Consider the following 23,528-nt stretch of genomic DNA (forward strand, 5'->3'; position numbering starts at 1 on the left):
CATCAGGTAGGGCAATACGTTTAAAAGCAAACCAAAAAACAAGCAAGTAAACATGCTAATTAATACAGAAAATTTCAAAGGGAAAATTGAAAGAATAGCACTACAGAGAGATCGAACAATCAAGAAAACAACAACAACGGGAACAGTAAGGAAACCCCGTTACAGCAACATTAAACCAGCAGGAAAACAATTAAAATTTTTATTTACCTTAAATGGTCGAAAATCAGGCAACACAAGCTTTTCTCAGCTTCGTACATTTCTGATCTTTTTGTAACGTGGCCTTTGCTATGGAAACTCAGAAACACAAATGGCAAAGGGACATAACGTTATCATAAATCAAAGCGAAATATCTCCCAAAGCTACTTAAAAAAACAACAACGTTGAAAGCCGCTTGTTGTTCAACGCTCTCCGTGGCAAAAATAAGGCTAAATAAATTTTTTTTTACTGCCTCGTTGCAGAGGAATGAGTTTTGTTATCTTATTACGGAAAGTCGACCTGTAGCAGGGCAGTTCCTGAACTGCTTTCCGACATTGATGCTCGCTCGATAGTCTGCCCCTGAGGCAATTGGATGATGGCGTTTTTGTCGTGTGACCCAGTCTACGGCGTTATTGGAGGGTCTGTAAATAGCCTGACATTTTGTCTCTATTCCTCGTCACATACTTCTCTCAGCTGTATGTCTACCGGAAATATTAATGATCTTTTATTTTTCTGTGAGTATTTTTTTTTCTCTTTTTTTCTTTCTGCCCCATTTGGATTTGTATTATACTTTGTCAGCGGAAACGGTGGACGTTTTTGTATGTGTTTTTTCTCCAAAGAATAATGGGATTTGTCAAGCGATAATTTGGTCTGTTATTTCTTTTGCTTTCGTTCGAAACAAAACAACAACGTGAAAACGCTCTGTAAAAATTAGGTTTATTCTCGGGGGTGCTCAACTGTTTTGGCCTTGGTGTTTTCTTGTTGGAATTAGGACTCTGGGACAAACACTGTACATAAGGAAGACGTGGAACTTGCGAAGAAAATGCGAAAAAGTGTTTGTGGGTTATCGTCCCTAGTTACATGCTGACGGCGAAAACAAAATGGCGGATCGCGTAGGTACCGATCGCGTGCGAGGTGGTGGTAAATTGTGCTCGGCTTTTTGTTGCAAGAACGCCCGTTACAAACAGAGCTGCTTCGGGAAAACTTTCCACAAGTTCCCTAAAGAAGAAAAAAGGTGGGTTGTGCAGTGATTATTTCATCAGGTTTACCTTCTTCAGAATGAGAATGCAATGGCTCGAGTCAACTCACTCAGATAAGCCAACTGTCTCTGGGCATTTTTGTCTGCTATGAATCATGATACTACAGTATTTATAGAACTAATATGCAAATGAAATATTACAAACATAGCATGGATCGGTTCATCCTGAGATTTCTGTACTAGCTGTACTATGTACGCGTGTGTCTGCGTGTGTACCTGTGTGTGCATGTGTACACTGTACTTACGACTGTGAGTGTGAGTCAGCAGTCAGTACAAAACAACAGTTTACACTTGATGACAAACTACCCGTGGGCATATTTGCCGAAACCTTTATCAAACCTTGCTTACGGGAAAACTACAGTACAAAGGTACATCACTCATCCGTTTTGCGTTCAGGCAGAGCGTTAGATTTAGACTGAAGATCTGATTTAGCTTTTTTTGTCTTTCCTTTTTGCTTAGTTTAACAATAACATTGTTGTTTTTATTGTCAAACTAGGTGCAGAATATGGATGCAATTCACAAGGCGAGAGGACTTTGAAAAGCTGCAGCCAGCTGATGTTCAAGGTCTCAAGCTTTGTACTGATCACTTTGAGGCCAACCAGTAAAACAATCCTGCAGAGAGGATCACTTGTGTGGAATGCTGTCCCGACATTGTTTGCAGTGCCCAATCCACCACCGAAGGTTATTTATTTATTGGTTTTAGGTTTTTGCAAACCAATGAAGCACACTATTAAATGCAGGCTGAGTAATGACAAGTTTGAGGCTGATGTAAGAATTGAAAAAAAACAGCATTGTTCCCATCAAATAATGCCTGTTTGCATTTAGCGCAAAAAAATGATAAGGCCAACAAAAAAAAGTTACTTATTTTGGATCGACGTCTTGATTATGATGATATGATGAACTTATTTTGCCAAAAAACAGCCCCAAATGGCAAAAAAAGTATAGGGTCGGCGTCAACAACAAAAAAGTTGTATGTTTCTGGTCACCTGACCCTACCTATGTTTTCCTGACGACCCTAGACTTTTATTTTGCATTTTCAAAAATAAAAGGGGTATTCGAAAATCAATTGTTTTCCTGCTTTTCAACAAAATAAGTTAAAAAGATGGTTTAAAAAAAAAAGTTTAGAAAAAAAATCTCCACCTTTAGTCATGTTAGGCCACAAAAAAAGTCTGTTTAAGGTAACATAGGCCCCCCAAAAATAGCGTCGGTAGGTCGGCTTTTTATTTTTGTATTTTAGCCATCTGAATATTTTAATTTCATTTTTTAATGCCCCAAAAAAGTCTAGGGCCGGTGGGAAAAAAATAGGGTTGGTCCGGATACTGTAAACAGATTATTTTTTGTTTTGCCTTACGAGAAACATACACTTTTTTGTGTGGCCTAAGACCAATGCCATGAAATTGGGAGAATTGTTTCATTGTGACTGGGTGTTGGTTGTGAGTTTGTCAGTTAAAGAGCTGTGCATTTGCAGGTTGCTAGTGGGAGGAAGCCACCATCGCAAAGGGTAGCTACAAATGAAGCCAGCACCGACCTGTCGCCTGATGCACAAATTGTTCAACCAGGTAAGAGATTTTTAACCATGAAGAACACCCTGACATCAAAAAATGTTTAAACCCATCCATTACATAGTTGATAATTGCTGTATAGGGTGACGGGCGGGGTGGTAAGACGTCGGTCTATTAACTCGGAAGGTCGAGGGTTCGAATCCCGGTCGCGGCCGCCTGGTGGGTTAAGTGTGGAGATGTTTCCGATCTCCCAGGTCAACTTATGTGCAGACCTGCTAGTGACTTATCCCCCTTCATGTGTACACGCAAGCACAAGACCAAGTACGCACGAAAAAGATCCTGTAATCCATGTCAGAGTTCGGTGGGTTTTAGAAACACAAAAATACCCCGCACGCTTCCTCCGGAAGCGGCGTATGGCTGCCTAAATACGATCATACACGTAAAATTCCACTTGTGCAAAAAAAATGAGTGCACGTGGGAGTTTCAGCCCACGAGCGCAGAAGAAGAAGAAGAAGCTGTATAGGGCGGATGCATGGATGGATGAAATTGTACCTGTAGTTCCAACACGTAAAGATGGGAAACATATCCTGTTAGAGGCATGGTGTAACAAGAAACAATTAAGTGGCTCTATTCCCATCTCCCCCCCCCCCCCCCCCCTCCCCTTTCCCCGTAGCGATATAAGCTTCGTGGTTGAAAACGACGTTAAACACCAAATAAAGAAAGAAAGAAAGAGGCATGGTGTGTGAGGAGTTTACCTGGTACTGTTGTCCTAATCAATCAATCAATCAATCAATCAATATGAAGCTTATATAGGGCGTATTCCGTGGGTACAGTTCTAATGGCCTCACCCATTCAGTACCAAACAAGGTCAATTCCATCATTGTTCCACATCGTATCCATAGTTGCTAACACACTTCATTTCTGGCCTGCCTTCCTACGCTATTGTTTATTTTCATTTTGTGATTTAATTACACATGTTTTAATTTCTTCCAGGTTGTAACTTGTTATGGTTATGTTATTTTATGTGTGTTTTCTTTTTTAGATGACATTCAGGCGATCCTGGAGGACATAGGATGTAAAGCATCAAAGTCGTCATCCTCCCCATCCCCTCATGAAGCGGAACTTCGGCAGAAGGTCAACAAACTGAGGAGCAAGGTTTTCCGATTAGAAAAGAAAACGATGGAACCCCGTGTAAAACGAGCGAGTAAATTAGCCAAGCCTCCCAAGAAAGACTTTGTAGTAGAACAGTTGTCTCATATATTATCAGGCGAGGCGAGCTATTTTGCCATTTATGCCTGTTACATATTTACCGGTTATCTGCTGCTGTGTCCAATCCTGGCAGAGACGGGAACGCATGTTACCAAGGAGCTGAAGGAGAGTCAATGAGATGAGAGAATGTGATTAACAATTGCCAACTCTCTCCGTACAAAGAGGGTCCAAAATTGTATAAAAAAAAATTGATGGTAGGCAATTCAAAATTAAAAAAAGGACTCTCGGAGCATGGACTTAATGAGTCAAAAATTAAAGAAGGCTCTATGAGCCGAAGTACATGTTTTGTCTATTGTCTTTTTTATTTTGAATTCCCTACCATCTATATTTTGATACAATTTTGGACCCTCCCTGGTGTGTTGTTTCTGATGTACCTTTTAGTCTGTTTACAGTAACATAGGCACACAAAAAGAGGGTCGGTAAATCGGCTTTTCTTAATTTTTTTTTATAACCATCTTTTTAAATTATTTTGCAAAAAAACAGGAACAAAATTGATTTTTTTTTCTTTTTCTTTTTCTCCAAATGCCAAAAAAAAAAAGTCTAGGGTTGGTCTAGAAAAATAGGGTTGGTCGGGATACCGTAAACAGGCTATTTTGCTTTGTTTTGCCTAAGCAATGACTAACAAACTTTCTTTAGGGTCTGACATTGTATATACTATACAATTTTTGGGGTATTAACTAAATACATGTATACAGTTTTCGATTCCTTTTATACTTTTTCACAAATTAGCCCCCCCCCCTTTTTTGAGTCACTTGAGAAAAAGTGACTCTATGTAATCGGTCAGTGTTAGTCTGTCCGGCCGGCCGGCCGGCCGTCCGTCCGGCCGGCCGGCCGGCCGTCCGTAGACACCACCTTAACGTTGGACTTTTCTCGGAAACTATCAAAGCGATCGGGCTCATATTTTGTTTAGTCGTGACCTCCAATGACCTCTACACTTTAACGATGGTTTCGTTGACCTTTGACCTTTTTCAAGGTCACAGGTCAGCGTCAAAGGAAAAATTAGACATTTTATATCTTTTCTCGGAAACTATCAAAGCGATCGGGCTCATATTTTGTTTAGTCGTGACCTCCAATGACCTCTACACTTTAACGATGGTTTCGTTGACCTTTGACCTTTTTCAAGGTCACAGGTCAGCGTCAAAGGAAAAATTAGACATTTTATATCTTTGACAAAGTTCATCGGATGTGATTGAAACTTTGTAGGATTATTCTTTACATCAAAGTATTTACATCTGTAGCCTTTTACGAACGTTATCAGAAAAACAAGGGAGATAACTAGCCTTTTCTGTTCGGCAACACACAACTTAACGTTGGGCTTTTCTCGGAAACTATAAAAGTGACCGGGCTCAAATTTGACCGGGCTCAAATTTTATGTGAACGTGACTCATTGTGTTGTGAATAGCAATTTCTTCCTGTCCATCTGATGCCTCATATAATATTCAGAACTGCGAAAGTGACTCGATCGAGCGTTTGCTCTTCTTGTTTTGTGTAGTCTGCCCTGGGGGCGGGAGGTCTCCTAATTTCGGTTTCTAGGGTCACCTTATGCTTCCCCATGAGCTGAGAACTTAATTTAAAATGAGCCTCGATTTTTTTATTTGTATTTTGTAATTGTGCCTTTGTCCAGTCACAGGATTTCACTTTGTACTTAAAAACTTGGCGCTGTCATCATTTATTGCTATTTATTGTTCAGTTGTTCAGTATTTATTGCTATTGGGCATCAGTTGTTCAGTTGCCCTCTTTCGAATGAGCCATGCATGCATTATGGATGTGTTTAGCGAATTGGGATACCTCAAGCAATGTAAAAGAAGAAACAATGTGAAGCAAACATATAGCACCAAATAAAATAACCGAATCAGAATGGAAACTTCTTCAGTGTATGTGTGTGTGTGTGTGTGTGTGTGTGTTTGCTGTTTTAAATACCGAAAATGTGAAAATAAAGCAAGTCACAACATGAGAAAGATCGACTGTACTAGTCATAACAAAGCAGGAGACAGCCTGATCAGCATGCAGCAAAGGGGAATAACTCGTATTTAGCCATTCTCATTTCTAAGCATGCCCAATGAGGAAGTTATCCTTCTTCCCATTGTAGTTTCTTTGTCTGGGATGCATCAAGTAGAAAATGAAAGGAGGAGCTTCATACGCTAAAGACTTCATTTGACAGGTTAGGGGGCATTTGTGAGTTAGGACATGGTCGTGCCTTTTTACATTTAGTCAAGTTTTGACTAAATGTTTTAACATAGACGGGGAATCGAGATGAGGGCCGTGGTGTGTCATCAAAATCGAATTTTCGCAAACAGATTTTAAACTTTGCATCGTATTCTTCATCACATTCTGAATCTAAAAAATAATGCATATGTCACGTTAACTCTAAAAATGTTATCACAATTAACGCAAATAGGTTGATTAGGTACTACGATTAGAATTTTAGAAATCGATCCTCAAAAGATTTCATCTTATCTTTGCCATTTCCTGATTTCAAAAACATTATAGATATAAAATGTTTTTATTAAAGACAAGCTCAGAAAGTTAAAAAGAATACAGAAAAGCGCGCTGTCCTGCTTAGCGCAATTCTCTACCGCGTTATACTGGCTTGACAATTTCATTTCGTTTTGCACGTGAAAAGTGAGCGATATCCTCGGCGCGGGGATTGACGAAGCTGTATTGTCTTGGTGAACAAATGCAGTGCGTTCAGTTTCATTCTGTGCGTCCGACAGATTGAATAAATGATGTCATTTCGCCTTACGCGACGTTTCAATATTCCCTTTTCCTTGTCCAAATTCTCTTTATACCTTTCCTTTTTAGTTTTCTATTACCTTTGTCCGTTTCTTGTTTTTTCTCTCTCGAATTCCGAACGTGATTGCTAGCGTTCTAACGTCCTGGCTGCTTCCTGTGCAGAGTGGTGAATGTTTGAATGTATGAACTTGTGGCAATCGGTAAAGTCAATTCATAAACAAATTCTCACTCGGCTTCCCATCAGCCAGGATGTCGATATTTGGTATGTACCTCTCGATTTGGACTGCGCGTCTTTGACAAACCAACTCCTCCTGCGTTTCAGATCACAATGGGCAGTTGGCCCCAGTCCCGCTGGGTTGAATGGCTGTGACGTAGAGGTGGGATTAGGATGGGACTGCCACTGCGACCTGCCGACGGGGCACTGGCCTTGGATTAAGGTAACGGTGTTAATCGCTTAATCTGTTTACGTCCAGCATGCCTGCCTTTCTTTTTCTCTTTGCTCTGTTTTTTGGGGCCTCAGGGTTTGTGGTCTAGCCCTGGTTTAAAAGGGGGCGTGTCTGTTAGGGTTTGGAGTGATTTTCAAGGGAAGTCTCTGCAGTTAAAAAGCATGCAGACCTTTCTTTCTAACGTTGGCTTGAAGGAAAATAAGTTGGCTTTAAGGCTCATAGGTTACATGTTTTCCACTGGCCAGGTAAGACTTTTTTTGAGGGAAAGAAAGCCCGTTCAACGACGGTGTGTATAACATGGGTTACTTTCCTGTTGCGAAGAAGAGCAGAGCGCTATTGTGTGCTGACAGCTATCGAAAGTTTATTTTTTGGTATTGGAGGTCATAAGAAAAATAAATTTAAAAAGACGAAAAGAAAAAAAAATCAGTTCAGACGCAGTGATTGAGTTAAAGGCACAGTAAGCCTCCCGTAAACCATCACAGATACTGTCAGGCTTTTACACACAGTACAAACACCCTTCCATTTGAACGCTCACCAAACGGGAACATCCTAGGTGCCCTCCGTAAAGAGCGAGCAATTTTCAAAGAATTTTTTTTTGCGTGGTTTATCTTACTCCTGAGCCATCGTGAACCCGTGTGATCAAGTTTCCCTTTTTCACAATGTAGTCGTCAGTTAGTAATTTGAATGCGACTCGCTGTGAGCTTATCTGCAATAGCACGTTATTAAGTACCTCTGACTATGCACGAAACAAACGGCTGTGGTTCACAAGAACTCTAGCGATGGCTTTTGACTGTTCAGAGGAACTGGCGATAGGTATAAACCGTCGTCTGCTACGAGAACCACGACCTTGCGTGACACTGCTTCCCGGCTTTTCTTTTTTCAAACTTTCAAAACTTCGAATTGTACTGATCTTGTCTTGATGAAAAAAGATTTCTTTTATGATTTAAGAATGCTTTTGTAACAAGCTGTCAATTTATTATTTAGATTTTAAAAGTTAGGTCTAGCGCCAAAACGCACCACGGTCCGATTGTCTCTGACACTCTCTCCGCAAAATTAATTCTTTGAAAATTGCTCGCTCTTTACGTAGGGCACCTAGGATGTTCCCGTTTTGTGAGCGTTCAAATGGAAGGGTGTTTGAACTGTGTGTAAAAGCCTGACAGTTGATGGTTTACGGGAGGCTTACTGTGCCTTTAAACGAAGCCAGCAGCATGCAGGGTTATCCTTTGAAACTGACTAACACTCCTACTCTGGCCTATCTTTACAAAGAAACAAGAATCCGTAAGTTCTTTTACCGCTAGGTGCAACTTACACTGTCCCTTGGAAAATGCAAAAGCCTCTGTCTTCTTCAGCTCTTTTCCCTATTCTAAATCCTAATCTAGTCTACCTTGCATCTTCTCTCTAATAAGGAGCACAGGGATGATTGGAGGATTTGCAGTTAGCTGTAATTATATTGGACCAGGCGTCACACGAATCTCGATTGCATTAAAGTTAGTATGTCCAGTTCCGCTAATTAACAGAAACCCACAAACGATTTTGTTTGTTTGTAATATAAGCGTTCTTGCGAGAGAATGAGCGCTTGTTAGCGTTCTTTTGGACCTCTGACATACATTATTTTCTGATTACACACTCGATTTGAATTTGCTTAATACAGAGGAAGTATTGCTGACTCGGAAAAAGAATAATAATGTCGTCTTAACGATTCTTGTTACCGTCTTTCTCTTGCTTATTTTTACATACGTAGCATTATACTGATTAGCATGTGTTTAGTGACCTAGTGTCGTTTTCATTTAAAACTGAATTCTGGCGCATACTTAAACCCTGTCCGCAGACTGGTATAGTTGTTAACCTTTTGACTGGTAGTGTAAACACCGTTGTCTTTGGCTGCTGCCTCGGTATCTGCTCGATCTAAAGGGTCACCTCTAATTCCGTGATTAATGATGCAGCTAAAAACGACCCCCTCTCCCCCAAATCCCGCCGACATCTCCTCCCTCGGGGAGGGGCCTGCCCTTTCTACCGCCCCGTGTCTTGTGGGAATATCCCCCGTCTTGTTTTCCAGTAGCACTAGCTGTGGCGGCCGTGACGTATGCTGATGTATTGTGTTTCGCTGTGATTGTCATCTCACAGAAGCCTCGGTGGACGCTCAGTTATCATTGTCAGAGCACATTGCCAGACGAATCCAGATAATTATGTAGATACCAATAAGCAGAGGAAGTCACGTGGGTTGGCGAGTTTGGTGAAGGGGGTATAGAGAGACTCAGACTGAGAGAGAGAATGGAAACGAAGCCTGTGAAAACTGCTATGTATCAAAACAAGGAACATTGCTATGATTTATTTTCTTTGGCAGATTTGCCATGGCCAGTAAGTTTCGGCAATTTCCGGAAGTTTTAGGCAGTCCTGTGCGTCCTCTTTTCCCCTTACCGTGAAAATCTGCCGAACTGACTGCAACCTTTTCGGCTATTTGAAAGAAGTTATGGTGTTCAGCGTATTGCCGACGCCGAACCACATCCGCTCAAAAGCTTTGAAAACTGTGCGTTTTTAATTTTGTTTATGGGGATGGTGGGTGGGTGCGGGGATCATGGTGGGTGGGTGTTGAGATGGGGGTAGGATGTGGGGTCAAAGCCTGGTACGTGACAACCGATTTGGATCTCCTGCATGTGAGTTGCTCTATAGTGTCTGTAACAAAACATCAGGTTTGGAAATCTGCATGCTGGATTGAAAATGATGGTTTGCGTCGGGCGGGTATGTAGCTCAGTCGGTAGCGCGCTGGATTTGTATCCAGTTGGCCGCTGTCAGCGTGAGTTCGTCCCCACGTTCGGCGAGAGATTTATTTCTCAGAGTCAACTTTGTGTGCAGACTCTCCTCGGTGTCCGAACACCCCCGTGTGTACACGCAAGCACAAGACCAAGTGCGCACGAAAAAGATCCTGTAATCCATGTCAGAGTTCGGTGGGTTATAGAAACACGAAAATACCCAGCATGCTTCCTCCGAAAACGGCGTATGGCTGCCTAAATGGCGGGGTAAAAAACGGTCACACACGTAAAATTCCACTCGTGCAAAAAACACGAGTGTACGTGGGAGTTTCAGCCCACGAACGCAGAAGAAGAAGAATGGTTTGCGTCCTCCGGGAATTCTCGCGTCTGGTTTGCTACACCAGTCACGGTCGTGTCGTATGCTGATGTCGTATTATATGCTGTGCCCTCAGTGGACACTCAGTTATCATTGTCATGGCACGTTGCCAGACCAATCTGGATAAAAAACGCTGGCGCTGGACCCGAGTACTCTTCAGACTGGCTCGCTCCCCCAGTATGAAAGTTTTTGTCTTGTGCACGTGGATTTAAAAAAAAAATAAATATATATTTATTTTACACAATTAAAAAAATTATTAGAGTGAAATAAAACATTAAAACGTTCATAATAAACAATAGTAGACAAGAATTTAAAAAAAAAAAAAAATAGACCGCCCATGCCGGGAATCGAACCCGGATCACTTTGGCCATAGACGAATCGCTTTCCACCAGGATCACTTGGATTTAAAAAAAAAAAAAAAAAAAAAAAAAATTATTTTACACAATTAAAAAAATTATTAGAGTAAAATAAAACATTAAAACGTTCATAATAAACAATAGTAAACAAGAATTTAAAAAAAAAAAATAGACCGCCCATGCCGGGAATCGAACCCGGATCCCTTTGGCCATAGTCGGAAACGCTTTCCTCCAAGCCAACAAATCTGACCTTCGCCAGTGAACTCAAATGGTATAGTCCTCGCGCAGTGGTACACGCACGCAAAGCACGCAAAGCCTGGTACGGTGTCGCTGGCTTGGCTGGTTTATCAGCCGAACGGCTATTCTGACCCACCGCGAATTGCGCCCTCCGTTAAGAGTCGTTTTTGTGGATTATTTGCCATTTAGGTCCCAGGTAACATTATGAAGTTTTAATACGATCAATCGGACCTATTATCAAGTTAGTGTATCAACTTTTGAACGAACTGCGCCCAGTAGTTTCCCAGCAATAAGCTGTTAAGTCGAGACAGACAGACACACACACACACACAATTAAAGTCTGCAGGACCCTAGTACTGCGTACTCGGGGATAAATACGTAGGTATATATGAATTGAAGTAAGGGAGACCGGGAATGGTGAATGGCCGGGGTAGATCGAGAGATAATGTGCGAGTGAATGGAAGCGTAGGCCTCGGAAACTGGCATAATGTGTGTAATGTCCCAAAGGCTTTGGAAGGGATGCGGTATGAGGAGGCTTCAGAGTCTGGTAATTGGCAACCGATTCAGTCGGAACTTTTGCGTTATATGGAGGCTTTAGTATAGGTCTGAAGACAATAGCTTTGGAAATGTGCAATGTTCATGTGTTCGGCCAAGTCAGCGAAAAGCCTGTCAGGTAAACGGTCCCGACGATTTAGTTCCGACATAGTTCATATGCAGCAGCCACTTGAAAACTCAGTTGGCCGCTGCTCGACTCCTCGGCGACTTACAAGTGACTTGCGGCAGACTTTTATTATCCACACCGTATACCGTGGCTGCACTAGGCCGGCGCCGGACGGGTAGGCTGCAGCTTCGTGTCGCCGGATGGCCGCCAACACGGAGGTGAGTTACTCCACAAAATCTGATCTAGCATCTCTCCCAGCCCCGATCCTTCGAAAATAATTGTTTGGGGTAAAGCATAAGACTCCATTTTATCTTATGATTGCTCATTTTCTTTAGTGTAAGTGGCCTGCATGCTTACAGGATTATATTTGTTTCAATTTTGTTGTGCGATCAGTGTAAATAACCATTTGGAGACGTAATTAAGTACAAATGACAAAAAGAAAAGAACTTTCACGAATAAGAATTCAATCAACAATTATTCATGCACACTCTTACCGAATTATAGCGTTGAAAGTTTATTAGTTTGAACGCAAAGTCCGAATTAATATGTGCAGTCTGAAATTAGCAGGCTGCGCGCACGACGACTGGTAGGCTGCGCGCACGATTACAGGTCGGCTGCACGCCAGATGACACCTTTACTGCGTTTTCAAGAGGATTAACTAGGATTACCTAAGCTTGCGTGGGTTTTGACCACAGGGACATGTGTTGGGAGTGTTGGCGTATGACCACTAATGTTGAAAAATACTCTAGTGGTCCAGTTCGATGGTCCAGGGAGATGTGTTGGGAGTGTTGGCGAAGGACGACGAATGTTGAAATCACAGGCGGCAGTATCGATGAGGAAAGGGGGGGGGGGGGGGGGGGAATGCAAGCCGGGGGGTAGTGGACACTTTACTACTCTCATACCAAGGTATCTCACTAAATCCTTAGCGGAAACAACAACACTTTTGGTTTCAGCCATCCTGTCTCATATCCTGCTCAGATCACCAAATTAACGATTGCAATCGATTTATTGAACCTCCATTTCACTAATTAGTTGGAGAAGGCATGTCTGTCTATGGCAATCGCGCTGGCGCAGCTTGCAGGTTAAATTGTATATACGCGTGTTTCTAAATTCAAAAAAGTACATTTCAGAGGTAGTGGTTAGAATTAGATTGCCCTGTTGTCCAAACAAAAAGCAAAAGAACGAAAATGAAAGTCAGGAAACTTCGAGAAGGATGACATTTTTAGCTTGTTGCTTTTTGAAGTATTCTTGTGACTGTCTTTTTTTGTTAGGCCACCTTTTCATGGTCCTATCTTTTTCTGACAGTGACACGTGCGAAAATTCGGACTTCTGACAGCAATCATACTATTTTTGTGACCTGGAGGGTGTGATTGTGGAACGGTTGGGTCGGTTCCAGATTTTTTCCCCACATATTTGCATGGGTGCCCATGCCTGTATTCGGCTTGGTCATCGAGATTCTTTGTTCTTCGTGTTTTATTTCTCATCGATGAGAGATTTATTCCCAGCAGGTGTCGATATCCATCGTATGTGACTGCATGCATGGTGACTTCTGTATGCCTAGCTGTCAGTCGTAAATATACTGTGATGCTGGCCGCTGAAACCCGGAGCCGTATGGAGGTATTGCTAACAGGTGGGCGTTTCTTCTGTTTATAGACAAAAAGATATAGCAGAAGAAAAAAAATAGCCTAGACTAAGCAAAACATTTGGCCAATGGACGAAAACCGACGATTTCGCAAAGGAGCAGAAACGAATACAAAGCGATGCACATAGACAGACGGACACAACACGAGACAACGACCGACTAAGATGGACAGACGGACATACATAATCAGAGAGAGAGAGAGAGAGAGAGAGAGAGAGAGAGAGAGAGAGAGAGAGAGAGAGAGAGAGAGAGAGAGAGAGAGAGAGAGAGAGAGAGAGAGAGAGAGAGAGAGAGAGAGAGAGAGAGAGAGAGAGAGAGAGAGAGAGAGAGAGAGAGAGAGAGAGAGAGAGAGAGAGAGAGAGAGAGAGAGAGAGAGAGAGAGAGAGAGAGAGAGAGAGAGCTCCCCTTTTTAAGCCGCCTTTATGTAATAAGGGGCTTATAGGTTTCACTCTCTTTGTTTCTTTGTTTGTTTCTCTGTCTACGGATTAGACTTGTATCTCGGGTACTCTGGGGTCAATTGAGCTCACATTTGGTGAGTAGCTTGGCATACGGTGGCATAGGGTGTGTGCAAAAGTAGGTTCCTAACGGTAGTCAAACTTGAGATATTCGCTTTACACGCCTTTACGCACCCAGCCAGGGGAAAACAAAACAAATTTAAAGGTTTCACATGAGGATGCGCGTCTCAACCTAACACTTGACGTCGGAGAAATGTGCTAGTGAGACCTGGGACCTTTATTCGCGAAGCATGGGTGCTTTTGTACACTTGTCAGATAATATATTTTTTTAATTCGTTTCAGTTGTTTTTAAAGACGTTTTCAATTTAAGGTGAACGTGTATGTCAACGCGTACGTCTCGGTTTCGAAACATCATAACTAATAGGGTGACGCGAACGGGAATGTCCAAAAATGCGTTTGCCACAAATTATGTCTTTCTCGAACAAATACTCATGCAAAACTCATCATTTTCAAAACACAATTTGACAAATATTATACAACAATGTCTATCATATGGCTTTATAAACAAAGATTTCGTTTTAATGCCAAAAAATATCAAATTATTTGGAATAACATTTATTTATATCATATGAACAGTCTGCAACCAATGAGTTTTTTTATAACGCGGTCAATAACCAATGTGTCTCAGCAAAGGGCTGATTGAAAGATTATTTCTGTTATCTTTCCCTCTCTGTCGGTGACTACCTCTCTCTCTCTCTCTCTCTCTCTCTCTCTCTCTCTCTCTCTCTCTCTCTCTCTCTCTCTCTCTCTCTCTCAATATGGTTTGAAACAGTTTTGCGTGACTTAAGGTCGCGGTTTAGAATCCGGCCCGGGTTGGACACGGGTCAACATTTTGTGCAGACCCCCCGCGGGTTAGGGGGAAGAATTTACCCTATGCTCCCCAGCATGTCGTAAGAGGCGACTAACGGATCTTGTTTCTCCTTTAACCCTTGTTAAGTGTTTCTTGTATAGAATATAGTCAATTTTTGTACAGATTTTAGTTAAGCAGTATGTAAGAAATGTACTGGAAACTTGCATTCTCCCAGTAAGGTAATATATTGTACTACGCTGCAAGCCCCTGGAGCAAATTTTTGATTAGTGCTTTTGTGAACAAGAAACATAGGTGGCTCTATCCCACCTTCCCCTTTCCCCGTCGCGATATAACCCTTCGTGGTTGAAAACGACGTTAAACACCAAATAAAGAAATGTTTGTGCAGACCCAGAGACGGTATCCATGTCCCACCCCCGTGTCACCACGCTCTCTCTCTCTCTCTCTCTCTCTCTCTCTCTCTCTCTCTCTCTCTCTCTCAGTATGGTTTGAAACAGTTTTGCGTGACTTAAGGTCGCGGTTTAGAATCCGGCCCGGGTTGGACACGGGTCAGCTGTTTGTGCAGACCCAGAGACGGTATCCATGTCCCACCCCCGTGTTACCACGGCCACGGGGCGGATTTCTTGACCCGTTAAGGTCAACGCTTGTTGTTCTATAGATTTCTACATTTTGCTTAAAGCAAACTATGCACACTATATTAAATGACACTGGACTGGGATTGTGAACTGTAAGGCTCTTGTCTTCGAACTTGACGTCACACAACCGTTCGCGTTAGTAATGGACACGTCTTAAATGTCTGGTGTCTGGCACTTAGCCGTGGCTTGTTAATATTTCATGATGATTGGACACCTTTGACGCGGGGGCTGCTACCCCTGAGAATGTGGCATGTCTGCAGCACTTTCGTCGGTGATAAATCGGTTGAAGAGATAAATACCTCGTCTATGGAATGTGTTTAGCGGGCTATACGAGAAGGTGTGTGTGTGTGTGTGTGTGTGCGTGTGTGTGTGTGTGTGTGTGTGTGTGTGAACGCGCGCGTTTTGGGGGTGGGGGTTAGAGGTTGTGTGTGTGTGTGTGTGTGTGTGTGTGTGTGTGTGTGTGTGTGCGTGTGTGTGTGTGTGTGTGTGTGTGTGTGTGTGTGTGTGTGTGTTTGCCCGCGCACGCTAAAACAGAATGCACGTGTGTGTATATTATATGTATATTCGCTCACCTACATGTACGTGCGTTTCCAGCCTCATACATATATAATCGTCACTGCTATATATATATTGCTATTTCATATGTTACGTGGACTTCCATTGGTCAATTGGGCAAAACTGAGCTCAGTGCAAAAGTGATATCGACGACATTTCCGTCGATATCAGTTTTGATATCGACGACCTCTTTATTGCTTCCCCACTTCAAAAACAAAAACACCTAAATTTAAAAACAAACAAATATATATGAACATGTAATTATCCCAGAATTTAGTTGAGCAAGTGACTAAAGACTTTTTAAAAGAAAAGACATTTTGAAATACTGAAAAGTACAAGAAAAAAGTGAACAAAAAGATATAATAATCAGAGGGAGGGATATGGAACAGCCAAAACTGAGACAAATACTTTTGTAATTTCTTTACAGTAATAGTATACGATCAAAAACAAAATTGCTCTTAGATTGACTTTAAGAAAAAATATTAAATGAAAAATAAGAAAAGCGTTGAATCGAAACTTGTTAGTTCACGGATGACAAGATAATTTCAACAGTATTCATCAGAATGATTTGAACTTTTGCAGAATTGTTTTAGACATTCTGATAGATGTTTTATTCGACAAAGACATTTATCGAAAAAAACAAAACCGTGTGGGGATATCATACCAACGAACTCTCATGTGAAATGTCATGAAGATCGGTCCAGTAGTTTTCTCTGAATCGCTCTACACACACACACACACATACACACACACATACGCCACCACCTTCGTCTAGATTCACCCTCTATGTTAAAACATTTAGTCAAAACTTGACTAAATGTAAAAAGAAGATATATTGTACTACGCGGTTGCAAGCCCCTGGAGCAAATTTTTGATTAATGCTTTTGTGAACAAGAAACAATTGACAAGTGGCTCTATCCCATCTCCCCCCTTTCCCCGTCGCGATATAACCTTGAATGGTTGAAAACGACGTTAAACACCAAATAAAGTAAAGAAAGAAAAGTGCACGCTTTAGACAAGTTAAGATCATGACATTGAATACTTTGGCGAACCCTTGACATACTGGAAAGAGAGAAAAGCCGTGCATGGATGACCATTCCACGGGCCACTCAGCTGGAAGCGTGTTAGACGGGAGTAGCTGAAATCGGAATTGCATATCACGTTTTTACCCGGTTATTACACCCCCGGTATAGGGGTGTGTATAGGTTTCGGTCGATGTGTTTGTTTGTGTGTTTGTGTGTTTGTTTGTGTTCGCATATAGATCTCAAGAATGAACGGACCGATCGTCACCAAACTTGGTGAACAGGTTCTATACATTCCTGAGACGGTCCTTACAGAAATTGGGACCAGTCAAACACACGGTTAGGGAGTTATTGGTGGATTAAGATTCTACAAGGACTTATAGAGAAACATATTCATGGTCAAAGGGAAATAACCTTCTCAGTTGGTGGCAGTGAGAATGGGTGCAGTGAGAATGGTTATTTCCCTTTGACCAACGGGGGTGTTTTTCCTACCTCGAAGGAATTTCTTGTTTTGGACGTTTTCGTTAGGCCTATAGGATTGTGTTGGGATTTTATCTTCGAAGAGCACCAAGATGCGTTTTGCTTTCAACACCGTCGCCAGTTTTTGCCCAAGGGAAAACAGCGTCTTTGCTTTTTCCGATGCAATGGTTCGACTGCCATGAATCTGATATGATAATCATTCACAAACTCCCTTTGTCGTTCTGCCCCGTGGTGTTTCGGAACATTTGACGAGAAAACAAAACAAGTCGTGTGAAGCGGTATAAAAACATGAAGTCAATCTGTGGGCCTGAAACTAAAAGATCAACACTGAAAAAAACAGCCAACTCCGAGACTACATGTACTAAAGGCTTCGCTAGCCAAAACCCGAAGACTAAGACGGGTCCAGCTCGTCTCCGCGAAGCACGCGAACGTAGTGACTGATTAACATATGTTCTTTAAGTGGGAGTACATTTTCAGAGTAAACATGGCATAATGTATTTTCAGATTCAGGAAATGATAAAGAGTAAGATGAAACACGTTTTGGATCGATTACTTAAGTTTTAGTTTAAAATAGAACTTATATTTGCAGACCAAACTCATCAATTAATTGTTAGGTTTCCAAGCTGAAATGCAATGCCATAGTCCGGACTTCGTCCAAGATAAGTTGACCAAAATTTCAATTTGATCGAAAAAAATGAGGGCACGACAGTGTCGCCTCAACTTTCACTAAAAAGCCATATATGACGTCATCAAACACATTTATCGAAAAAAAGTTTTTAAAAAAAGTCTTGGGATATCATCTGCAAGAATAATGCATGTAAAGTTTCATGAAGATCGGTCCGGTAGTTTTCACGGAATGGCTCTACACACACAAACACACACGCACGCACGCACGCACGCACGCACGCACGCACACACACACATACACACACACACACAAACACACACACACACACACAAACACACACACACACACACACACACACACCGCGACCCTCGTGTCGATTCCCAGACTATTTTTTTGTTTCTTTGTTTGTTTGCTTAACGCCCAGCCGACCACGAAGAGCCATATCAGGGCGGTGCTGCTTTGACATTTAACGTGCGCCACACACAAGACAGAAGTCGCAGCACAGGCTTCATGTCTCACCCAGTCACATTATTCTGACACCGGACCAACCAGTCCTAGCACTAACCCCATAATGCCAGACGCCAGGCGGAGCAGCCACTAGATTGCCAATTTTAAAGTCTTAGGTATGACCCGGCCGGGGTTCGAACCCACGACCTCCCGATCACGGGGCGGACGCCTTACCACTAGGCCAACCGTGTCGATTCCCAGACTATGCTAAAGCATTTAGTCAAAACTTGACGAAATGTACAAAACACGAAACATAACACACAAAAAGACCATTCCATTATTACACCCCCGGTATAGGGGTGTGTATAGGTTTCACTCGATGTGTTTGTTTGTGTGTTTGTTTGTGTTCGCATATAGATCTCAAGAATGAACGGACCGATCGTCACCAAACTTGGTGAACAGGTTCTATACATTCCTGAGACGGTCCTTACAAAAATTGGGACCAGTCAAACACACGGTTAGGGAGTTATTGGTGGATTAAGATTAAGACTGACATATTATTTGGGTGTGTGTTGGTGTTCGCATATAGATCTCAAGAATGAACGGACCGATCGTCACCAAACTTGGTGAACAGGTTCTATACATTCCTGAGACGGTCCTTACAAAAATTGGGACCAGTCAAACACACGGTTAGGGAGTTATTGGTGGATTAAAATTATACAAGGACTTATAGAGGCACACCCCCGTTGGTCAAAGGGAAATAACCATTCTCACTGCCACCAACTGAGAAGGTTATTTCCCTTTATAGGGGGTGTTTTTCCTATCGGAGGAATTTCTTGTTCATCTTCTTCCTTTCTTATGTTCCTTATAAATAATACACACTCTTCAAGGCTGTAGAAACACCCTGGACATTATTTTTGGTCGTGGACCTTGGACTTGTTGGAGTGAAAGAAGTAAGGTGTAAAGACGTCATCGTCTGGTGTTTCACCATTCGTCATCACCATTATCGCCTGGCCAACAGTCGCCGTTTCCATGGGGTTTGGTATTTTCGGGATGCGAGGAAGAAAGCAAAGGTGTTCTGTCTTGGCTGTCTTTGTAGTCTACCTTTCATCATGTGAGGTGCTGAGGTTGGGTGTATTAAAGGGTCTGCGTTGTATACGGGTGTCAGTGGTAGAGGGGCGAAACTACTGTTTACTTCTGTCCTTTCTATATTTTTGGCCATTTACCCATTTGCAAGGACAGCATGAACAAACAAATAAACAAACAAAAAAACAAACAAACAAGTAAACATACAAACAAACAAACACAATCAAACAAACAAAACAAGCAAATAAAACAGAAACAGAAAAGCAAAGACAAACAAATCAACTATGACCAATCATTTATAACCGCATTATCAGCAGGTAACACGTCACTTTTGAACCGAAGACTTTTGGAAGGTCAAACCTCATGTAAAAAAAAAAGAAGATTGCATTGGGATGGCTGTCTCGATGTCTTTTTGTGATTGACAGGTTATAAATGTGGCACGTTGACAACCCCTGTCATAGACCCATTCCGATTCATGCCTGAACGATTGACTGTTGAGGTTTTAGGACCCTAACTAAAAGTAAATTCAAACGGTGAGGTTGTCTTTGTCTCTTGCAAAGCAACACCACTGGTATAGTTTTAAGGACTGCCAAGCCTGTTTGTCAGATTTCCCGAGAGCACTTTGTCAACATACGTGTACCTGGAACAGACGCGAATTTCTATACAAGGAACAAGGAATAAGGAACAAGGAATTTCTTCCAGTGAATTAAAACAGTTCTGCTCAGTATTTCAGATATGCCGTGGATTGTACATGGGATAAAGCCGTTCCTGAACTTGAGCATATAGCGACAATCAACATCCTGACAGCATCCTCTGCACAGTTCGAATGTTTTGATGAATTATTATTTTACGAGCAACAGGTGGCTCTAAACATGTGTTTTTTAAAACTCCACTTTGTACAGAAAACAGCCAGGCAATCTCTTCTGGTTTTATGTCAAAGTGGATGGATTGCATCATAGTTATCCCACGTAAAAACCTGGCCAGATGTGAGATGTAGAGCCAAATCTGTTACTAGGGAAGGACTGTACCTTTGGGACATACACACGTGTAGCAATAGCATGTCATGTCGTGGCTTCTTCTTTCATGTCAACGTAACAACACAAACAGTAGTAGAATATCTTTTACCAAAACGACTCTCTCCAGGACAGCGAACGACAAATGAGGGAGATTCAAACGCAGGAGGAAAAACGGTTTTGTGCCTCTGTGATACGTGCAAGGAAAAGCGAAGGTGAAAGTCTGTGGCGGGTGTAGGTGGGTGTTAGAAGGCAGGAACGATTGATGCACTGTTGATTGATTCTACATGCTGTAAACTCAGCCATCCGGTAAAGGTCGTGCTAGGGCAAAGCTGTCGGGTGCTCGTGCCCGTGTTCTCTGCATTGTACCTTGCAGCAGTAAAAACTCTCTTTCTATGTCGGTGTTTACCTATCTCTGCCTATCTGTCTGTCTGTCGGTCTCTGTCTCCCCCCTCCCGTATTGCACATTGCACCAGTGAAAGTTCTCTTTATGTGTGTGTGTGTCTGTCTGTCTGTGTCTTTGCCCCCCCTCCCCCTGTGTGTATGTGTGTGACGGTGTGTGTGTGCGTGTGTGTGTGTGTGTGTGTTCTGTTTGTGTGTGTGTGTGTGTGTGTGTGTGTGTTCTGTTACTGTGTGTGTGTGTGTGTGTGTGTGGGTTCTGTTACTGTGTGTGTGTGTGTGTGTGTGTGTGTGTGTGTGTGTGTGTGTGTTCTGTTACTGTGTGTGTGTGTGTGTGTGTGTGGGTTCTGTTACTCTGTGTGTGTGTGTGTGTGTGTGTGTGTGTGTGTGTGTGTGTGTGTGTGTGTGTGTGTGTGTGTGTTCTGTTACTGTGTGTGTGTGTGTTTTTCTGTGTGTCTTTCTGTTGACCGATTAGAGAGAAAATCAAAACGAAATCATTAGTGTCAAGGGAAGAGAGAGTGTGTACAGAGCAGACGAAAGTTTAAAAGCTAGCGATGAAAGCAAGCAAGCAACGCTGTGTTTTGAAGTGTTGCTAAAAGCCCTTTTCGCGTGATGTGTTGTTTTACATCATCTGCTTTGTGAATTATGAGTCAGCATCCAATTCACCTCCGTTCGGCGTAACCTTCAGGCTTTACATTTCTGCACTATGTTCTCTGTTTCAAGAGTTTCACTTTTCGACCTTCTGCTGGATTTTCTCCCGCTCAGTTTCTGTGTTGCTTTCTCCAATTTTTTTGTAAATTTTTTTTTTTTTTTTTTTTTTTTTTGGGGGGGGGGGGGGTTCTGAGTCTGTGTTCTCGGCTTCTTTTCTTCGCCTTTCCGTTCCTATTTATCTGCTTGTTTTTCTTTCTTTCTATCGTTTTTACTCTGTGTCTTTTGCTCTGTCTTTTTTGTTGTTGTTTCTTTTTTTTTTCGTTCGTTCATTTTTTCCTTGCTTTCTTCGTTCTGTCATCCTTCCTTCCGATCCTTTTTATCTCCGTTCATTCGTCAGTTTTGTTTTGTTTTGATTCTTTCTTACTCTCATTTCTCTTTTCTTCCTTTCTTGTATTCTTCTCTTTTATTTATTTCATTCTCATCTGTCTTTTTCCTTTCTATTTTTTATTTTTACTTTACTGTTTCTCCCTCCTTCATCCGTGTTGTTTCGTTCTGCCAACTCCTCCCCGACCCTTTCTTTTGTTTCTTATGTCTTGAATTGCTCATCTTGTGGACAGGTAGCTTCTGTCAGGCCACACTTAGTGACCTTCCTACAAAGCTCTTCGGACTTGCCACCGCTGTGGTTGGGTGTATGGAATCAAAGATGTTCTACTGCTATACGCTACTTCCATGGAAACCAGTTGTGATGTTTCTGTTGGGCCCACATCTTTTTTCCCTGTTCTGCTAAAATCATATCCCTGACCATTTCGCAAACCTGCGTGCTAAAAAAAATCAAACCCATATTCTCAAACAAACAAACAAAAGAACCCCCCAAAAAAAAGAAAAAAAGAAAAAAAGAGACTAAAAACCCAATACATGAAGGAAGCATTGAACCGTGAATTTGGAAACGGTTATTTGCTTTTTATGCACGATGCTTCTCGCGTGGGCCTGGGGACCGGTATATGGAGACGGTTCTGCTGTTACAGCAACCATGACCTATGCACAAATGGACATGACACGAACATAATTTAATTATGTATGTATTTATTTATTCACACGCTTAAAGAAAATAATATCGAGTTCGTTTTTCGATATTTATATAGAGGCGCAGATTTTGTTTCTCTCATAACACACCGGAAATTAACCGTTCGATCCCATCTCCGGAAGAACGAAACAAGAACGGCAGCATAGGTCAACGATTTTTTGTCCCCCATTTTCGTCGGATTTCCACCAATCTCGATTATCGTTGAATAAAAAATACTGTGCTCTTTGTGTTAACGACCATGTACACCATCATCTGTACAGGCTTTTAAATTTTTATTTTTTTTATTTTTTTTACATGGGATACAAGCATTATTCCACTTGGACACTTCGCAAATATTCAACAGATTGGCTGCTTTATGTGCTGAGTTGACTTTGATGCAGATTGGCATATATAGTTCTCTGTAAAAAGAAAATTCAACAAAAATGTCCCAATCTGCACTAAAAGCACCCAGGCTTTAGATTTTGGGCATGTGTTCAAATGGGATGATACTCAGTAAAAACGTGGACTAATCCGTGGTGGTGTACATCATTGTTTACGTGGGAAAGAAGGTATATTTGACAAGGAAATATATTGTAGCTGTCTCTGGCCTGGCAGCGATGCCGTGTTCAGATTTTACAACGCCAACGTGCATGACACTGGTGAAGGATTATCTGATTAAAAATCGATCCGACCGGCATGTCAATCTCGCCAGTACCTCTTGTGTTATTTTCGCCATCGACCTCCTACTTCGCCCCAAATTTACCGGCCCCCTCTCATCTCCATCATCCTCCTTTCTGTGTTCCTTAATCAAAATGGTGATACACTTCTCTTCCAGTAGCCTGGTAAGCAAGATCTGCCTTCCCATTTTTACATTTAGTCAAGTTTTGACTAAATGTTTTAACATAGAGGGGGGAATCGAGACGAGGGTCGTGGTGTATGTGTGTCTGTCTGTCTGTGTGTGTGTGTAGAGCGATTCAGACTAAACTACTGGACCGATCTTTATGAAATTTGACATGAGAG

General features: G+C 41.9%; 1 protein-coding gene and 1 long non-coding RNA gene across 3 annotated transcripts in view; both read left to right on the forward strand.

Moving 5' to 3' along the window:
- LOC138981639 (uncharacterized) overlaps nt 1-23,528 on the forward strand; it is a 73,996-nt gene that overhangs the window by 16,984 nt on the left and 33,484 nt on the right. Inside the window, exon 2 of the mRNA XM_070354632.1 lies at nt 7,061-7,175. The gene's annotated coding sequence lies outside the window, so the exon portion shown is untranslated. The remainder of the gene's footprint in view (nt 1-7,060; nt 7,176-23,528) is intronic.
- Nucleotides 980-3,879, forward strand: LOC138981638 (uncharacterized). Of its 2 annotated transcripts, XR_011460680.1 has the most exons (3): nt 980-1,915; nt 2,703-2,793; nt 3,779-3,879. It is a non-coding gene; the product is annotated as an uncharacterized lncRNA (long non-coding RNA). The 2 variants fall into 2 exon arrangements; XR_011460679.1 differs by having other exon boundaries at nt 980-2,793.

This window comes from Littorina saxatilis, linkage group LG12 (genome assembly GCF_037325665.1).
Source record: "Littorina saxatilis isolate snail1 linkage group LG12, US_GU_Lsax_2.0, whole genome shotgun sequence".
In the NCBI taxonomy this organism is placed as follows: Eukaryota; Metazoa; Mollusca; class Gastropoda; order Littorinimorpha; family Littorinidae; genus Littorina; species Littorina saxatilis.